At 50.2% G+C, this 20,843-nt stretch overlaps 1 protein-coding gene across 9 annotated transcripts in view; it reads right to left on the minus strand.

The window, feature by feature from the left end:
• TLR5 (toll like receptor 5) overlaps nucleotides 1-19,543 on the minus strand; it is a 42,786-nt gene extending 23,243 nt beyond the window's left edge. For 6 of the 9 annotated variants that reach the window (XR_009729888.1, XR_009729887.1, XR_009729885.1 and 3 more), the window contains exons 1-2: nucleotides 17,916-18,021; nucleotides 7,241-7,402 (exon numbers count right to left, since the gene is read on the minus strand). The gene's annotated coding sequence lies outside the window, so the exon portion shown is untranslated. Of the gene's footprint in view, nucleotides 1-5; nucleotides 6,431-7,240; nucleotides 7,403-17,915; nucleotides 18,022-18,068 lie in introns of those variants that run through there. The other 3 variants (XR_009729886.1, XM_061382294.1, XM_061382296.1) reach the window with 3 other exon arrangements.
• Nucleotides 19,544-20,843: the final 1,300 nt, after the last annotated feature.

Below are 20,843 nucleotides of genomic sequence, written 5' to 3' on the forward strand. Positions count from 1 at the left end.
ATTAGTAAAAAGATGGTGAGAATCGACGTGTACGGACACTGTTAGTTCCGCCATCAGGCGATATACTCAGTCCTTCCTAAAAATCGCTCAGCTATGCAAAATCACACAATAAAACCACAGGACTTCTGGGGGAAAAGAGGGCCGCACATAGCATGCAAAGCCTTCATCGGCAGCACCTAAAAAACCTAATGAAAATGGTAGCACCGTTTTCTACATGTATGTGGATAAGAAATATGCGCACACACACTGCAAGAAATATCCCTTTCCTTGAAAAAGGCCTGAGGGGTGCTGCGCAGGAGCTACTGTGAGGTGCTGGGAGGAGGGGGCTATTTGGTATCGGAAAGTAGAACGTCAGTTGGGGATGGGTGTCCGCTCAAAGCACACACGGAGTGTGAAGGTCTCTGGCAGATTTCTGAGATCTTTTCCCTCGTCACATGTTGTTTGGTTTGGCTGGGTCGTTTTCTCCATGAAAGCTTAAGAAACGGCACATCAGCAAATGCAAATTTCACATTCACTAATAAGTTCATGTTGTTCCCTAATATATGAGTCATCTTCCCTAATACAGCAATACTGTTCCTTAATGTGTCAGTCGTGTTGGAACAAAGTTGTTATTTCACAGCAAGCATTATAACAGAACACCCGGTTCTCATTCAAGGCTAACAGTTCAAATTAAGAGTAGGACAAAAGGAGATTCCATGTATGAGCTATCCTCTGCACCTGTGTGGCAGAGTCTGGAGAACTCATGGGACTGGCTCAGGAATCAGCTCTGGGGACCAGTGCAGACTCAGGTGCCAAAGGGCTCAGAACCTTGGGCAGAGAGTGTCACCTCCAGCAGCCTTAGCAGGTTCCTGTCTCAATGAGAGACTGAATGAGACACGGCCTCAACTCTGGTGACATATGAGAACCACCTGAAGAGCTTTGAGCACTGAAGCTCAGGCTCCCCATAGACCAGTTAAAAGAGACTCTCAGGGGTGTGTACTCTTAAAAGTAACTGAATTTTGTAAACACCCCAAATTTTGGAATCACTGGTTTAAACCCATGGTTCTCTAACTTAGCCATACATCAGAACCACTGGGGGAGTTAAAATAAAATACAGGAACTAGATCCCATCTATGGGTGATTTGGTTGGTCTAGGGTATGGCTAGGGCATCCTGAGTTGTCAAACCTCTCCAGGTGATTCCAGTTTCAGAAGGTTGGCTCACATGGCTGCAAGTTTGATGGTACCTTAGAACCGGTACAGGTATTTGCACACCACACTCATCACTGCATTATGCACAACAGCCAACAGGTAGGAATGACCCAAATGTCCACTGATAGATGCGAAGATAATGTGGTACATCCATAAAACGGAATATTACTAAAAACAGAGGAAAAAGCTGGCACACGCTTCAACAACATGTGTGAACCTTAAAGATACTCTGCATGAAATAAGTGAATCACAAAAGACACATACTGTTTGATTCCACTTATATGAGGGACTTAGATTAGTCAAATTCAGAGAGACAAAAAGTGAATAGACGTTTCCAGGTGTTGGAGGGAGGGGTTGAGAATTATGGTTTTGTAGGTTCAGAGTTTCTGTTTGCGATGATGAGAAATTTCTGGAAATGAATGCTCAGTCATGTACGACTCTGTGATCCCACGGACTGTAGCCCACCAGGCTCCTCTCTCCATGGGATTCTCCAGGCAAGAATACTGGAGTGGGCTGCCATTCCCTTCTCCAGGGGATCTTCCTGAAACAGGGATTGAACCCGGGTCTCCTGAATTGCAGGCAGATTCTTTACTGTTTGAGTCACCATCTACAGTATGAATGTCCTTAATGTCAAGTATGGGCTTCCCTGGTGGCTAAGCGGTAAAGAAGCTGCCTGCAATGTAAGAGCTGCAGGAGAGGCGGTTTCGATCCCTGCTTCAGGAAGCGGCATGGCAACCCGCTCCAGTATTCTTGCCTGGAGAATCCATGGACAGAGGAGCCTAATTTGCTACAAGAGTCAGACATGACTGAAGTGACTTAGCATGCATGCACAATGTCAAGTATATTTGACCACAATCAGAAAATAAAATTAAAGAGAAAAAAGTAATACCACCACTCCTAGAGTCTGACTCCTGGAGATTCAGCTGGATAGGTCTCATGGAGCTGGGGAAGAGCATTTTATCACCATATCCCAGATACTTTGAGGAGAGTGGTCCTCAGGCCACACTATGAGAAACCCTGGTCTAAAGGACCCCCTCCAAGTCAGAAACCCCATGCTTTTCTTAGAGGAAGAGAGCTGGAAAGAAATTCAGAGGGCTGTTGAGAATTGGGTTTTTATTACTGAGGCTCACTTGTGTCCAGGGCTCTGAGGGGTAACAGGAGCAGCTCGATCAATGCAGGCCTCAATACTCCTGCCAAACACTGTTAATTAAGATAATGAGACCAGAGGGAGAAGGGTTGCAGCCCTTTTCTCTGAGTTGAATTCATTTAGCTTTAATCCCAGCCGTCAGCAGAGCGGGTTCCCTTTCTTGACTTAATTGCCTGCCTAGCAGAGCCGCTGGCCTCGGCGTGGGTGAGTTACCAGCCTTGGTGTCTCTGCGGGAAGCAGGGAAGCCTACCCAGGGGCCTCTCTGCTCCCCGGGCACCACACTTGGCTGGCAAATCCTGCTGGCCCAGGCCAGGACTGCTCCTGTGCTAATTTAATACTTGGTTCTTAACAAATAATATTCATAATGGGCTGTTTGGCTGCACCTGGGATTCCGAGCTTGGCCGCAAGGCTGGAGAGAGGACGTTTCTCCTGGCAGGTGGTGGCCCACATCTGGCAGGAGGCCGGAGCACCGGGCATGGAGAACCAATCGCTGTCTGAGCAAAACAGTTAATTCATTTCCAAATGGGTGCTGGGGAGGGTTTCTCCTGGGTTCACAGAACAATAAAAATCCTGGACCAAGTCCACATGGGGAGACATTCAAGTTCAGCCTCGGGAAAAGGCTCAAGGCCAGTGGACACGGTGATCTTCCCAGGGCAAACGTGCTCTCCAGATGCAGGACACAGCATCACGTCATTGGAACAAGCCAGCAAATGAGCGCTCTGAAGCCAGCAGTGTCGCCAGGGACATGGTCCTTCCAGACCAGCATTCTGCCTCTGACAGCAGTTCCGATAAAACGCATGGTGACTGCTTTGCTGTGAACCTCAGCGTTTGCTCCCCAGATACAAATCCAGCTTTCGCACAAACCACCATAATTTCGAGGCTCTTCCCGAGTGACCTTTTTTTCACTCAACACCACCTCTTCTTGTGGTGACCAGCTGCTGTATTGAGAATCTGTGCTCGTCCTGGAGTCACTCCTCCCAGGCCCAGGCCCGGGCTCTATGCTGGTCACTGTGGGATGTTGGGGGTCCTCTGCCTGCCAAGGTCTCATGGTCTGTAGAGACTCTAGAGCAGTGATGCCAAAGAGGTGTCCTCGCACCAGCAGCATCAGTGCTACCTGGCCCCCCTCCTCTACCTCCTGGATCAGAAGCTCTGGGGCATGGCCTGGCAGGCTGCTCTATCAAGCCCTCTGGGTGGTTCTGATGCACTTTCACATCTGAGAACCACTGGACTCGAGTCTGAAGGGAGGAAAGAAGTATATCCTAATAACTACAATACCACAGAGTGGATACCTCATGCCCACAGAGCTCTGAGCTTCCTCCCTTTCTGCATCCTCCCCAGTCTCTGCGTGCTCAGTTGCTTTAGTCATGTCTGACTCTTTGCAACCCTATGGACTGTAGCAGTTCAGGCTCCTCTGTCCATGGGATTCTCCAGGCGAGAATACTGGAGTGGGTTGCCATGCCCTCCTCTAGGGGATCTTCCCAACCCAACCCAATCGAACCAGCATCTCCTGCATTGCAAATGGATTCTTTACCCACTGAGCTACCTGAGAAGGTACCATTATACACATGAGAAAACTAAGGCCCAGAGAAGTTAAGTAGCTTACTTAAGGCCACACAGCTCTGACTCCCCTCTAATCCTAGTGACTCCGGTGTGGCTGTCAGTGTGGGAGGACTGCTGCAGCCCACCTCTGGGTCTTCATCTGCTGCTCTGTGGTCACTTCCCCTTGGTCACAAAGGGATGGGCTCCTGGGGGAAGGTGAACCTCTCAGCCCTTCACCCCCTTCAGCTCCAAGTGAAGGTCCACCTCACTCCACAGTCACTCCTTCCCGAGATGACCCCTTTGAAAATGCTGAGTTCTCACCCATGCACTTAGCATGACCCTCTCCCTTCCAGGTCTCCTAGGCCCTTCCTTCCACTAGGCTGACTCTCTGATGGCCTCCTGATCCCTCTCAAACCTTCTCTGCTCTTCAAATGCATCTGCCTTTCCACCTCCCCATCATTCTACACCCCAGGGACCTTCTCTTCCAATCCTCTGCCAACACCTTCAACCCAGATCCCTCCTCGCTCTTCTCTCCCATCTGTCTACACTGGCTGCCTGCCCACTGCATGCTGACACCCGGTGGCTATAGTTCTGTTGGGAGGAACCACACTGGTGCTCACACAAATACGCAGAATCCAACAGTGTGGTCACCCTCTCTCCTACCCCCAGGGGTAATTGCAAACCTCTGCTGGTTTCCCCGTCCATCCTGCCTGGCCTCGGCCCTCTCAGAAGCCGCTGAAACCTTGCTTCCTGTTTCCAGGAGAAAAAGGCCTGGCTCTCTTTGTTTTTGTAAACTATTTTCTTTCTAAAAAATTATTTATTTATTTATGGCTGCACTGGGTCTTCACTGCGGCACACAGGCGTTCTCTAGTTGCGGCGAGTGGGGCTACTGTTCGTCGTGGGGCACAGGCTTCTCTCTGCAGTGGCTTCTCTGGCTGCGGAGCACGGGCTCTAGGGCACACAGGCTTCAGTAGCTGTGGTGCATGGGCTTAGCTGCTCCACAGCATGTGGGATCTGCCCAGATCAGGGATCAAACCTGTTCCTCCTGCATTTGCAGGAGGATTCTTAACTACTGAGCCACCAGGGAAGTCCAGGAAGGCCTGGCTCTTGACCTTGCATGTGCTGCAGCCACCCAGGGACTCCCTATGTCCCCCAGCAAGGCCTACCAGGGGGCTCAAGGCCCGTCCTGGTGGGAGTACCACGAGAGGCCACTGGGAGGTGGGCTTTGGCGTGCAGAGAAAGCAGAGCCCGCTCAGGTTGGTGCAGCGACAAAGGGAGGCTCGCTTGTGCATACCTGGGTGCAAAAGGTGCTCCACTGGCAGGCCTGGCAGTTCATTCATGCAAACAAAAAGGAAAGTGTGCTCCCCACCCACCCTTCTCCTCAGACCCATTACACGCCTGAGGAGAGACAGTCAGCAGCAGCTTCCGTGGGCATAACGGATTAACACAGCAGGGCAAAGCCTGGTAACTGATGACTGTTCTCCAAAGAGGGAGCAGAAAATCAGTGCAGTGGGTCCCTATGCGCTGGTGTGCCCTCAGAGAATGGTTTATTGACTTGCTGGCACCTGGTAGTCTCCTTAGGGTCTGTTTGCATCTCTCTGTTGCATGATGCCTTGATACAAAGCTGGTCTCGTACATCTAGCCCAGCAAGAAACTTCCCTTTCATGTGTCGTGGGGTGGCAGGGGAGATCACGAGAGACTCAGTCAAATGCCTTGCTGCATTCCCAGGGCTGCTGGAAGCTGGTAATGCTGTCAGGATGGAAATGAGCTGAGTCTGATACAACTTGCTGGTCTAGAACCTACGCATACCTGCAGGGGTTCCCACCACCTTTCCTCAGAGCTGCAGACCTGAGACCAGATCTCTTCTAGGAGATTGTGCACATCAGCTGCCAGGCTCACTATACACCTTGTGCGCGTGCTCAGTCATGTCTGACTCTGTGACCCCATGGGCTGTAGCCCGCCAGGCTCCTTTGTCCATGGGATTATCCTGGCAAGACTACTGGAGGGGGTTGCCATTTCCTCCTCCAGGAGATCTTCCCCACTCAGGAATTGAACCTGTGTCTCCTGCATTGGCAGGCAGATTCTTTACTACTGAGCCACCTGGGAAGCCCTTAAGCTCACTGGTTTGTAGCTTATTTTGTAAATATCTGCTGAATGAATCAATTTGTCACATCCTGCCTCTGGGTCCTGCTCTGTCTTCATGACCTGCAGGGCCAGCTACCAGGGTGATGAGGGCAGGTCTGCGCTCTGGGTTCCTTGGATGGGCTGGTCCAGGTGGGGGGAATCTGGGGCCCTTTGGAGCAGCCCCATCTCATCTGCTCTTTCCCATCCTACCTGGGAGTGGTTATCTGTGCTTACAATAGCCTCTGAGAGGGAGCATGCCCCTCCTTCTTCTTCCACATCTGGACATAGCTTGAAATATCCTCTTGGGCATCTGTAGCATCTCCTCCACATTCAGAGCACTTGGGGCTGTAGTCTTTCTGACTCACCAAACACTGTACTCTATTCGTCTTTGGTTGTGGACCCTTACTTCCATCTTCAGTACATATGAAACTCTAAAGAGGTGGGTAAAGTCAGATCAGCTTCCTTAATCCCCCACTGAAAGAAGCCTCAAGTACATCAGTGCAGATGGTGGCCAGTCCTGTGACATTCATCTCGGACACCACCACCAGCATCGATTCCCCTCACTTCCAGATGTTTGGGTTGCTGCTGCCTCCTGTCCAGGCTGCTGCAGTGACTGACCCCCTACCCACCCCCGCAGCAAGTCTTACCCCCAAACCTGCATTTCAGGCACGGCTCTGACCAGAAACCTTCTGGTTTCTCCTGACCACAATGATCCAACACTTCAGGGGGCAAGACTCCACATGGACTCTAATCTATTCCTGGAATGGCTGATTAGAGGGGTCCCTTAGTGCCTAAACCCTTTCATTGGCCAGAGGGGGAAACTCCAGACAATCTACTTTCTGGCTTTTCTAGTCTTGCCTGGGCTCCGGGGATAACTCACCTTCTCCCAGTGTGGCCTCCATCCAGCTTCTCTGCTTCTACTGATCCTGGACATGGGGTGCTTGTCCCCGTCTCATCTGTTTACCCAACCCCAACTCACCCCTCACAGGCTACCCTAGAGGCCTTCCATGAAACAGTTCTCATATTTCCACAAGTACTTTATCTCCTGCCCTGGTTCTGTGGACATGTCCACGATGGCATTTTCATCACCTCATTCCTCCTCCAGCCTGCCCATCTCCTGAGGGCAAGGACCCAGTTTTGCTCAAGCAGTACCCCCGAGGCACACAGCACAACTGAAGCACCCGGTGAGCTGTTTCCCATTCATATTCTGAAGGAGGGTGATTTTCATCAGGAGTACTTACCTCCAGTCCCAGCACAAGGGGCTTCTGGTGTGTTCTTATTCTAGAGACATGAGGTCCCTGATTGTTTAAAGGCTTTAGTTCCTAAGACTCTGCCAACCTCCTCGCAGCGAAGATGGTGGTCAGTGTTTTTCTGGTGAATTAGGAGAAAGAGTTTTTGCTTTCCTAAGGGAGAACAGGAAAGCTAATTAGGAGGGAGAAGCAGCGAACATTATGGAGATGGTTTTCTATGCCACACAGTGATTTTTATCTGTGGGGGAACTTAAAACATTGAGTGTGTCCCTGATTAATTGGAATTGGAAAAGATCAAAACCCTTTTGTAAACTGAGGCATGTGGAACATCAGAGCTGAAGGGACCTGGAGAAATCTCAGGTCCAGTCTCTGGGTCAAGGGGTCGGGCGGGGAGGCTCTCTCCCTTGTCACTCTGTGGAGGGAACTCCATGCTTTCACAATCCACTCCATCTTTATTGTCATGGCGGTGGAGAGGAAATGACCCAGATGCCCCCTTCAAGACAGTTATGTGGTCATTTGCCAGGGGCTCACACAAAGGATGGGAATAGTCCATCATCTACTCCACAGTGAGCAGAGAGCTTGCAGGTTTCTAGGAAAAGAGCACAGTTTGCCATCAGAGTTTGACGTTTCTAAGCAATACAACTAGGTAAATTATGGCTGATCTAGGAGACGTTGGACAATTATTGAGTCTCAGATTTAGGATGGGATGGGTCCTGAAAGTTAAGGATGCCATATAGTTCTTTTCACTGTTTTATAGATGAGTAAACTGTGGCTCAGAGGTTAAGTATGTGCTTAAGGTCACATAACCATCGCATTGCAGAGCTAGGATTTGAATCCAGCTGTAAACTTGTCGTTTTGATCTTCAAAAAATAAAAATTGTGGACACTGCAAAAGACATACAGAGCCTCCAAAGATGATTTGCATATGAATCACCCAGAGATCTTGCTGAAGAGCAGATTCTGACTCACGCTGGTCTGGGGGAGGACCTGAGATTCTGCATTTCCGATAAGCCTCCAGGTAATTCTGATAATGCTAGTTCAGTGACCATGAGCACTAAGGACTTGAGAGCTCCATTATGGCCCTCACGGCTCACTACTCAGGCCGCCTCAAACCCCCCGGGGAACGATGTATGAACAAGATTCTGCGTGATCACTTTGAAGAAGCGGGGACCATACATTCACTCCCAATTCTTCTTAGTCCTGAAGACTGAAACATCGGATGTTTGCTCGAGGAGGGTTATTTGACGTTTCAGAGGGAAGGGAGCTGGGCAGATCACATCATTTTACTTGGAGCTGAGGAAACGACTTAGCAACTAAGTAACAACGAGGAAACAGGAGAGCTTGGGTACCATTTCTCTGGCTCCAGCACAGGCGCCTCTCCTGGAGACCAGCAGGGGGCGCACAAAGGGCGGAGAGCAAGGTAGGAGCACTCTGAGGGCCAGGAAAGTCTGAGCTGAGGAATGTGGAGGCCACAATGGCTCTGAACTGAGCCCTGCGGAGAAGTTCCTATTGCTTGCTTAAGCTTAGGGAGCATGCAAACGCTCCTGGCAGGCTGGCCATTCCTGGAGCATAGGGAGAGGAGGCTGCGACTGAATTTCAAAACAGGAGTGTGATGTATTTTCTTTCCTAGCACGCACCTTGGAATTATCCACCCTCACCCCCACCCCCACATCCTTTGAGGTTCTGAATCTGTTGGGCAGTGTACACAATTTTGATTTGCGGGGAAAGGTCAAAATGACAACTAAGTGTGTAGCTGGATTCAAATCCTAGCTCCACAATTTAATGGATGTGTGACCTCGAGGAAGTGCTTAACCTCTCTGAGCACCAACTTAATCATCTATACAATGGCAACAATAACAGTTTCTCCTTCCCCAGGGAAGCATATTCAGCGGCTTCTGAGGAGACTCTAGTGCCCGCACGGAGAACCAGTTATTGATGCATAATCCTCTAATATTTCTTGCTTCTTTAGTAGACAGACATCATTTATCCAACTGCACCTCACCAAAAATGTATTCCTTTTGGAAACCACTCAAGGGAAACAGGGAGAGAAGGAAACAGAATTTCTCAGTACACTGGCGTGATTTGGTGTTTCTCTTTTCTGCACTCATGGGAAATTAACGTAAAAGCTTTCCTTATAGTCTTTACTATCTCCAGGTGGTGGTCCCCACAAACCATCCAGAGGCACTGAGACAGGATGAAAACCAAAATGGTTCAAGTACGAAACGGCTTCTCTTCTGTCTGCTCATTATAAACTCTTTGTCACCCAGTTTTAAAGCACCTGACTGGAAGAAATAATTCCATCTGAGCAGTTATTAAAACCTAACAACTAGCATGACACATCTAAAAATCCTTGGGAAAAGACAGCTCACCAAGGCATTGACTTCCCTGGTGGCTCAGATGGTAAAGAGTCTGCCTTCAATACAGGAGACTCCGGTTCAATCCTTGGGTCAGGAAGATCCCCTGTAGAAGGGAATGGCAACCTACTCATTGTTGCCTGGAGAATTCCACAGAGGAGCCTGGCAGGCTACAGTCCATGGGGTTGCAAAGAGTCTGACACTTAACAGTTACTGACTTAGTTGCCTGTCTTCCTCAGGCAGCACAACATTCTCAATTAGAAAATTAACATATAAGACTGACAGTCTCCCTGAATGCAACTCAGCTAAACGCTGAGTGTTCATGGGCAAAATAAACTGCCAAGAAAGATAGGCAGCTGCAAGGTCAGGAGCCTGAGAAGAGGGCAAGCTGGGAAATCTGATACTGCATCCCCTGAAAGTAATGACACAGACAATCCGCTAAGTGCAGCAAAAATCACTTGGATTGTGATGTAAATTGGAAGTTGGGGAGAGGCATGGTGAAGAGAAACCTTATTAAACTATGATCCCTTAGACACAGAGGATGCAAATGTGAGGAGAGAGGACAAAACACTTCAGAACTGTCCGGGGAGGGATCTGCAGGCTGTGCTGGGTTAAACAAAAGCATCATGAGAAACCTTCCCAGGCTGGTGGAATCAAGCCTGCTCTGCAGCTGAATCAAGCCTGGGCAGAGATAAGGGAAGGGAGAGGGAGGGAGTTGGGCCAGGCAGAGGGGTCCCCCATCTCTGGGCCTGTTGGGTGCAGAGGAGGAAGGAGGATTTCATTGGTGGTGCCCCAAGACGGGAGCAGGACAGGCAGGGCTGGGAAACACACCCCTGTTATAAGGACACATTCTTCCCATGTGCCCGGCATCCAGGGACCTCAGGGAGGTCTGTGGAGTGTGGAAGCAGCCTGGACCAGCTACCCAAGGTGGGCTATATTCCCCGCTGAATGAGGGTGGAGTCAGCAAGAAACTGGGCTCTTCTGCCCTGTGGGTGATTCTTTAAAAGATGCATGAGATCACTGGGCTGGGATCACTGGGCAAGAGCTCTGTACTGGGAGAGAGGAAAGCTGGTTTCTAGCTCTGTTTTGGCCATCACCTGGGTATCCTTGACAAATTTAACTTTCCTTGTTCTGTTTTTGTATGTGTTTGATGGGCAGTTTGAACTAGAATCATTTTCATAGCCTGGAAACCTTCAAATTATCTAATGAGATTTGCTGAGTGTCATGACAGCCATCACAGACCAGGACACAATCACCTCCCCTACTTTTTGGCAAATTTTTGAATCTATTATAGACAATCTTAAAAATATCTATGGAAAATAATGGTCTTGTGAAAGTCACTCAGTCGTGTCCAACTCTTTGCAACCCCATAGACTATACAGTCCATGGAATTCTCCAGGCCAGAATACAGGAGTGGGTGGCCTTTCCCACCTCCAGGGGATCTTCCCAACCCAGGGATCTAACCCAGGTCTCCCACATTGCAGATGGAATCTTTACCAGCTGAGCCACAAGGGGTGTACCCAAAAAATGGATAAATAAAACGGATTTACATATATCTGGGGGCATCCCAGGTGGTGCTAGTGGCAAAGACTCCACCTACCAAAGCAGAAGATAAGACGTATGAGCTGTGGGTTTGATTCCTGGGTGGGGAAGATCTCCTGGAGAAGGCATGGCAACCCACTCCAGTATTCTTGCCTGGAGAACCCCATGGACAGAGGAGCCTGGCGGGCTACACTCTATGGGGTCTCAAAGAATTGGACACGACTGAAGTGACTTAGCAGGCAAACACGTATATCCTGGCCTCAAATAGCAACTTTTTCCTACCTAGAAATTTACTCTCAGAGGGGACAGCTCCTGTGGCTAGATCATCTTCTAAGAGTAGAAAACTTTCCCCCCCTCCATGTATTTCCACCTTCCTCTGCCCACTTCCATCCTCTACAATCTCCTGACATCACTGCCCCAGGCTAGTTATATAACTCAGGAGTAACTTGCAGAATCTTCTGGCTTTCATTTCCAAAACAAGGACTTAGGTCCAGGACACAGAGGCTTTTCCAGGAGGTCTTGAGAGGAGTGAAGTTGGAGGGGCAAAGCAGGGAGGTCTGGAAGAGAGGTCTGGGGGGTCCTGGGAGGACAGGACTTTGGCAAGCCCCTAGAGTCTGGCTGGTCAGTCCAAAAGTAGCAGAGACCACCAGAGAGGCGGGGTCAGCAGCCTTCTCAGTGGTAACCTGAGTGGATCAGACTGGTGAGCAGGATCCCCTGCAATCCCACCCCGAGCTCTCAGCACTGCATAAGATCCAGAAATCGTGACACCACCCTGTGGTGTTTTCTATTCTTGCCAGCCTGGTGAGACAAAGGCTGCAAACTAATATTAAGTTGATCTCTACAAAATAAAAGGCAGGGCAGTATTTCTTGCACAACTGAGCATGTTACTGATTCATACTCGCAAACCTTGTGTGTGTTGAGAAAGAAAATAAAGTTAGCCTTGGAATACTCTAGAACCAGTTAAGTCTCTGATCATGAACCTCAGAACACAGAAACTTAGGGCTGAAAGTGGTTTTCCATCTTGCCTTCATTATGAAAAGTGAAAGTGAAGTCGCTTAGTCATGTTCGACTCTTTGTGACCCCATGGACTGTAACCTATCAGGCTCCTCCGACCATCAGGTTTTCCAGGCAGGGATGCTGGAGAAGGAAATCCTGACCCAAGGATCAAACCTAGGTCTCCTCCACTGCAGGCAGATGCTTTACCATCTGAGCCACTAGGGAAGCCCAAAATGGTCCACATCCAGGTTCCTGTTGATGTATGGCAGAAACCAACATGATATTGTAAAGCACTTGAAAGTGAAAGTCACTCAGTCATGTCCGACTCTTTGCAACCCCATGGACTATATAGTCCATGGAATTCTCCAGGCCAAAATACTGGAGTCACTAGCCTTTCCCTTCTCTAGGGGATCTTCCCAACCCAGGGATCGAACCCAGGTCTCCCATATTGCAGGCGGATTCATTACGGCCTTCATTATGGCCACCTTCAAATGCTGGCTCAGTTGCCCTGTCTACAGAATAGAGTGGTTATGAGGATTCAATGAGATGACACATATAGGTCATATTTCTGGGATCCTGGCAGTGTACTGCACATGGTAGATATTTATTGATGATTAAATTATTTATGACTAGTAAAGCTAGTCTAACCCACGATGAATAGATAGATAGATAAACGGGTTTGGTGACCTTGGATAAGTCATGCTGTCAGCAGCACCACGATTAAGAATTCTGCAATAAAGCTGGAATCACAAACATCCATCTACAGTAAAGCATGAGCTGCTCACCCTGAATTAATATAGTGGTTTGAGTGCTCTTGCCTGGAGAATCCCATGGATGGAGGAGCCTGGTGGGCTACAGTCCATGTGGTCGCAAAGAGTTGGACACGACTGAGCGACTTCACTTTCTTTTCACTTTAAGTACACAGACCCTGAAGCCAGACACACCCAGTTGGAACCCTGCTCCCACTCACCACTGTGTCATTGGGTGAGCTCCCTGGGCCTCATTTTTGTCATCAGAAAAATAAGAATAATAACAAGACCCATTTTACAGGGACACAGAACAGTGTCTGCTGCTGCTGCTGCTAAGTCGCTTCAGTCGTGTCCGACTCTGTGCAACCCCATGGACTGTGTCTGGCTCAGAGTAAATGCTGTTTGTGTGTCTGCTATTATAACTGGTATCATGAATTTGTGCACAGTCAAGGAGAAAACATCTGGCCTGCACCATTATGAAGCAAAGTCAAGTTTGGGGCACTGGAGATGAGTTTACCATGCGTCAGGGAGGTGAGGACCAACTGCTTCCAGGTTGCAACATCATCTCCTTGGATTCGGCAGTACCATGGCTTGGGAGCTTACCCCAAATGAGAGTTCCCTGGGGCAACTGTTGGGGAGCAAGGTTAAATGAAACACAACCAATGTGAGCAGGGCAATTCATCCATATTCCTTAGCATACATGGGCTCTTCCCTCCTGCATGGAACTGTGGTTAGATCTCTTACAAAACAAACAAAACTATCCTCTCTTGACATGACCACTCCCCACTTCCTGCTGAGAAAAAATCTATCCTTTTGCCGTGGCCAAATTCCACAGATGTGAGGTCTGAATACTCCGCCCAATGTTTCCACTGCCCATTAATCAGCCTCTTTTGACCCCATGAGATCTGGCTTTCCTATGGGAGTGCCACTCAAAGCTCGCCTCCTTCTCATCTGTTTTTGTTTGAATCGCTGTTCTTTTTGGCACAGACAGCTTTGGCCACGCATCTCTTCTTGAACTATCTCCTCCCTTGGCTTCTTTGATTTTCTTCTCTCTTTCTGTTTTCCACCAGTTCCTCTCTCCCACCACCACCCCAGAATATAGGTTCTCCCCAAGACCTCAGCTTAGCTTATTCCTGCAGTGGTTGCATTGGCTTTCACAAGCTGAACCGTCCTCTCTGAGATCCCGTCACCTCCCTCCAACCCTGACCACATCCGCACTCAAAGTGCACTTTTCTGCTCATTAAAGGACATCCCCACTTACGCATCCTGCAATAACTTTAGATGCAAGAATACCCCAAGGTGACTTAACAATATTTTGGATTTTGAAAATCCTCCAGAAAATAGAAACATTTTTGCATGGCACTCAGAGTCATGGAGTGGACCTTCCCTGAGTCCAATTCCCCCTGCCTCGCAGGATTATATGCCAACCTTCTGTTTTCCTTCTTCATATTGCTCATCACCAAGTCTTACTTTTTCCTTTCAAACATCTCTCGTGTTGTCCTTGCTTTTACAATTCCAACCAATGGAAATGGCATAAACAGGCATTGGATGGATGGTTCAGCTTTCTATCCAATGCCTGTTTATTGGGCACTCTCTCCCAAGAAAGTTGTTAGCTGAGAGGGCTTCATCAAGGATAAACCCAGCCCAAGTGACCTGGGAGCTAAGGGTCAGGAGCAGGAGGCACCCACAAGAGGGCATGATGCTGTGAGAGGATGTGCTGGCAGGCAGTGAGGCCCAGAGGAGGACATGCAAACCCAGCTTGAGGGACCTCTACACTCGGGATCCAGACGCTGAGTGCTATGGATGGGGAAGGGTAAGCTCTCAACAGCAGTAGGCCTTCCTGGCAGAGGCTGTCAAACAGCAGAGTCAAGGGAGACAGGGAGCCCGGGCCTGAGTCTGCTGTGATCCAACTGGTTCATAAGATTGAAGTGTAAGTTCAGGGTGTGAACTGGTGGGAGGGGAGGCTGGAGAGGACACCCTGGGGCCAGATCAAGAAGGACGTTGCAGTCTGTTCAGAGGCAGTGGTGGTGGTGGTTTAGTCACTAAGTTGTGTCCGACTCTTGTGATTGCATGTACGGTAGCCCACCAGGCTCCTCTGTCCATGGGGATTCTCCAGGCAAGAATACTGGAGTGAGTTGTCATTCCCTTCTCCAGAGGATCTTCCCAGGGCTGCTAAGGGCTTTAAGTACTGCCACTGAATTAAACCCAAATTCCTCCACCAAGCTTATCCAGTCTTTAAATTCCCAATAATAGCACTTAACCCACAAGTAAGTGAGGTGCTTCCTGGTGCCCACCTATGGCTGAATTTCAATCAGGAATCATTTACTGAGTGCTGTCTGCTATGTCTGCTGTCTGCTATCTAAGCGGACTGCTAGATGAGTAAGACACAGCCCAGTCTCAGTTGGTGGGGCAAAACCCCTCAAGCCAACTGGGCAACACAAAGTGTATAGGCTTCAGTAGGTGTTCGGTCATGGGACAGTGGAGGGGAAGGAGGAACCCTCCAACTCTGCCTGAAGACCAGGGGAGCGGCCAGCCAGGAAAGTCTTCCTTGGGAAAGGTGCTATTTGGGATGCTATTTATGCTTCCTAAAAACCAGAGGATTCTGGGGACTTCCCTGATGGGAAATGTTTGTGTGTGTGTGTGTGTGTGTGTGTTTGTATGCATGAAAAGAATATACAAATGGAGAAGAGGGACTAGCCTGGTGGTTCAGTGGTTAAGACTCTGAGCATCCAATGCAAAGGATGAGAGTTTGATCCCTGGTTGGGGAAATAAGATCCCATGTGCCATGCTGTGGCCAAAGAAAAGAGCCAAAAATATACTCCCCACCTCCAAACAAAACACAGAGGATTCCCCAAAAGACAGAATCCTGGGCACAGGACAGCAAGTGCAAGGAAAGAGAGACATACAGAAGAGGCCTGGTCAGAATGGCATGAGGTCAGTGTGGCAGAGGGCGCTTGACAGTGGCAGGAGGCGGAGCTGGGAAGGAAGGCAGAGAATGTGGGCTGCATGGGGAAGGCGAGAGAGAGTGCCTTTGCTTATTCTGAGCTTCAGGGGCTTTTCCCTCTTTGCCTTGCCTGGTGCCTGACCATTGTTTCTAAATGCAGCTGAAGACTAAGCAGCTCCTGGAACCTCTCTGCCTTTTCCAGACCACACGGGCTATCTTCTTTGAACCAGCAGACCATGCCACACAATTTCATTTGATTGCTCTCTGTTACACAGGTGCTGGATTCTCTCCTCCCTTGAACCTCGAAGCCTCTAAAGGGCAGGAACATTCCCTCAACCAACCTGAGTTGGTCCCATAGAGCTGAGCACACTATAAGTCATAGCCCCCATGTCGGGGAAGGCACTGCCAAAACAGAACTGGGAATTCCCAAAGCTTGTGACCTGGCTGAAGATTTCCATCTGCTTTCTGCATTCTTTCCCACAAAACAGAAAGGGAAACAAACATAGTGGATTCAGTCATTTCACATTTCAGTGTTTTCTTGCTCTCCGAGTCTGTCAGCAGGAATAGACAAACAGGACTATTTTGATTTCAGCACTCAGCAACCCAAACTTCCGGAGACAGGGAAATAAACAAAGAAAGCTCTGGGATACAACTTCACGGAAGCCTTGCCTCCTTAGAAACAAACCCCCAAAGCTGGCAGGGATGGCTCTGCATTCAAACCACAGACTCTAAAAGATTTTCGATCTACTCAGAGCTCTAATACCCGAGGGAATGGATGATTCTGCGCAGTCATTTAAAACAGGAGCACCAGAAGGGTGATATGCAGGGGTGTGGTCAGAGGGATTGTTAAAATTCACTCAGTAACTAGCGTTGGCCTGGTTCCCTCCTCTGGGAACCCTCTGGAATGTCCCCACAATCCCACAAGTTGGGGATCAGCATCGAGCCCCACAGACCTTCTCCCAGGTTCCTCTTCCAAGGTTTCCTTTCTGATGGGCTGTGCCATCCCCAGGTCGGGAGGGAGGGACGCGGATGCTGGGCACAACGGGACGCTGCTGGCCACTGCCTTCTGTCCACAAGCACAAGGATGAAGTGAGTCTGAGAGTCGAGGAGTCCTTGGACAGATTGGTTAATACTCAGCCCGGCTGAGTAAATGCAGGCAGAAGTGATCAAACGACACACACTTGGGCAGGGCCTGGCAGCTCTCCAACATCAGTGTGTGATCACTATCAGCCTCTTCCAGGCACTGAGCAAGAGGGCAGCATCCCAGACGCACCTGACAACACCATATGCCCTGGGTCATTGCCCAGCAAGAGCACCTATCTGAAGAACACTGGGATTACCTGCTTGCTTCTGGGTCCAGGTGCTGGACAGGTGTTCAAAACACAGCCTCAACGGACTTGCTGGGACAACACCCCTCACCCCATGACAATCCACTATCCCCGTCCTCACCCCTTAAAAAAATATCATTCCATCTGTGGTTTCACAGGAGTGTTGCCACTATGCTCTTATCTTCACAAGCAGATTTTTCATTTTAAACTATTTACCTCAGAGTCTTTGCCAGGCTGCTCTACCTGGTGTTATGGGGGTGGAGATGTGGGGATTCAAGGCCTTTTGTTGAGCAGCTCAGTAACTTTCTGGGATTTCCAGTGGTCCTGCTGAAGGTGGCTATTTCCCTTTTCTAAGGAAGATAGTGAAGCCACCTGCCCTTCTCAGGGTGGGGACGAAAGTGAAAAGGATAAAGTCTGATAGCACTGTTCAAAGGTGGAGGTGCAAGTGACTTCCTCACAGCCAAAGTTTCCAGAGTCCCGCTGGCAAGGTATCCACGTGCTCCCCCTTTCTCCCTTCCCCCAGGGATGCCCCTCGAGAAGCCAAGAGCGAGGTCCAGGGAATGGGTCCAGGGAATGGGCGCCCGGGACGCAGGAGGGGAGCTGTCAACAACCCAGGACACCTCGGTCAGTAGAAGAGGCGCCCGGTGGTCACAGGTGGCTGGCTCCCCGCCCCCTTGGGGGCTCCGGGTCCCCGCCCCGTCCCTGCCGGGGGCCAGCAGCCCTGACCTGCCCTCGTCTGCTGCAGAGCTCTCACCTCCGGGGAAGTCTGCCCGCGCCTCGCACACCTCGGCTCGCTCCTCGCAGTCGCAGAAGCTGAGCCCCACGCGGGGGCCGGAAGACCTCGCCGGCCCCGCCCCCGGGCAGGCCCCGCCCACCAGGCCGGCCCCGCCCCCTCCGCCCAGGTAACCTCTTTGTTCTTTCTGGCTAGCGGCCGTCCTGCTCGAATCTTGAGGCTCCTCTGCTGCTGCGGGGACAGGCGAAAGTGTCCGTTTGACGAGGAAGAATATAGCGGACCCAAGGACTTGGGGGGTCGGGAGGGAGGGACGCGGATGCTGGGTGCATGGGGCGCCCTGGATCCAGGGAGAGGGGCCGCCTATAAGGGGGGGCGGGCTTCCAGGGCTGGGAGACCCGCAGAGCTGCCACCTCTGTAGACTCCCAGAATGTCCCTCGAGATCCTCCAGGGCAGCTTTCGCTTCCCTTTCTCTTCCCATCGCACAGGGGAGGAGCTCAGGCCCGAGGAACTGGAGAAGTGGTTCGAAGACACAGTCAGAAGCTGGCAAGACCGTGCCCTCTGACTCCGGCTGCAGTGCTCCTTCTATGGAGGCAAACCTCGGGCTAAAAGCGGAACATTTTGATACATTTCAGCCAGCGAGTGCCAGCTGGGAGCTGGCGTGATTTGAGGAAGGAAACCCGGGGTTGTCTGAAGAACCCAGGAGAAAACAGACCCTTTCTGTCCTATGAGAGCAGTGATCCTTCTCTCTTCTTTACCCCCACCTCCTCTGGGGCTAGAGTTTGAAGGAAAAGGGACCTGTCAGAAATAAGAACCGGCTCCCTAGAGGCCTGTGCAGCCAAACGGTTAAGGAGAGGTGCTGATCAGAAAGTGGTGGAGTGGCTCTCTGGGAGGAAACCCAGTTGGGGGGCAGACGTGGCCCTGTCTTGAGCAGGACTGGGGTTGGGGGAGCGTGAGGGTGGATGCACAAACTGCGCGGGTTGTTGAGTCTCAAACCCCCACTAATGAGGGGAGCTCGGGTGTAATCAGAGCAGCTGACTCCCACTCACCGGGGAACTGGGTGATTGGATGGGCAAGGTGTGAAAGATCCGTGTAAAACCCTGGCACTTAATTACAGCGCAAGGATCTCTTCGTAGAGTCTTCTCGGCTCTCGTCCTTGACTGGCAGCCTAAAGTGTGAGTGACAGGTTGTCTCAAGTAGGTCTGAAGGGCCGCTGTGCAGAGCGATGGAGCCGCCTTCCTGCTCTGCTCAACCCTAACCCCCAGTGGCGGGGCTGCGGAGAGAGAGGCGCGCTCACACTCGGGCTGCCAGGAATGGGTGGGAGGTGCGGTCTGCAAGAGCTTCCAGTGAGGGCTGAGAGCTGGGAGCCCCAGCGGCCAAACCTGATCGGAAACAGAGCCTTGCTGGTGGTGGGGGTCAGTCTTTTTTTTTTTTTTTTTTGGTTGGTGGAACCGAGAGCACATTCAAGAGCTTGGTTCACAGCACATTTACCCTGCTTTGTCCTGGTGGAACTGCAAGGCCAGCGGGGGGCCTTGCAAATCTCAGGAGTAAGGGTGCTGGGGATAGGTAGGGGAGGAGGGAGAATGTTCCAGGCTGTGAGGTCTCCCCAGGGACAATGAAGCCCTCTCCCCAGGCTGGCACCCGGCTTGGATACTGTTTCCATCCACCTGGCTTCAGGGGACTCATGTCAAGCCTGAAAGGACCCTTAGGTCCTGTCTACCTGACAGTGTCTTTCGACAGATGGGGTCATTTGAGGGAGATGACAACTTTCACCTGAATGGACAGGACAGCTTAGGATCTTCTCACATGTGTCCTTTGAAGGCCATCTCTCCCCAGTCTGGCAGGGGAAGGGGAGGTGATCAAAGTCTTTGCTGATTTAATCAGGACTGTGAAGAGGGCTGAGTGCCGAAGAATTGATGCTTTTGAACTGTGGTGTTGGAGAAGACTCTTGAGAGTCCCTTAGACTGCAAGGAGATCCAACCAGGCCATTCTGAAGGAGATCAGCCCTGGGATTTCTTTGGAAGGAATGATGCTAAAGCTGAAACTTCAGTACTTTGGCCACCTCATGTGAAGAATTGACTCATTGGAAAAGACTCTGATGCTGGGAGGGATTGGGGGCAGGAGGAGAAGGGGACGACAGAGGATGAGATGGCTGGATGGCATCACTGACTTGATGGACGTGAGTCTGAGTGAACTCCGGGAGTTGGTGATGGACAGGGAGGCCTGGCGTACTGCGATTCATGGGGTCGCAAAGAGTCAGACACGACTGAGTGACTGATCTGATCTGATCTGAGGGCTCTTACTTGCTTTTTTGTCTATTAAAATCCAGAGTGGTACACAGGGTGCTCACAGGCACAGCCCTCTTAGAGGTACTTGTCACTCCCCTGATTAACTTTCAGTTAGTTCCCTATTCACTGAGATTAGTATCCAGTTTGCAGACCAAGGCCCTGGCAGCTTCTGCAGGCTCACTTCCCTAGCCCTCACCTCCCAGACTCCAGCCTCACCAACTGCCTTTCACTTACTTAGGCTCCTTACACACACTGCTCTTTCTGCCTGTGAGGCCCCTTCCCCACGACTTTGCACAACTCACTCTTGTCCATCCTTCAGTCTCCCCTCAAATGGCACCTCTTCAAGGAGAAGTTCCCATCCCCCTATCTAAAGGATGCTCCTCCTGTAATTCTTTCTCCTCGTATCCTGTTCTTTTTCTTCACAAATCTCCCCTCAATTTGTAATTTTATATACCCATTGTGTTTATGTGTTTACTGGTACATTCTCCCCTTAATACTTTAAAAAAATTTATTGACGTTTTACTGATTTACAATGTTGTGTTAATTACTGCTGTACAGCAAAGTGATCCAGTTTCATATATATATATGTGTGTGTGTGTGTGTGTGTGTGTGTGTACATATACATATACACAAATATATGGGCTTCCCTGGTAGCTCAGGTGGT

This window comes from Bos javanicus, chromosome 16 (genome assembly GCF_032452875.1).
Source record: "Bos javanicus breed banteng chromosome 16, ARS-OSU_banteng_1.0, whole genome shotgun sequence".
Classification (NCBI taxonomy): Eukaryota; Metazoa; Chordata; class Mammalia; order Artiodactyla; family Bovidae; genus Bos; species Bos javanicus.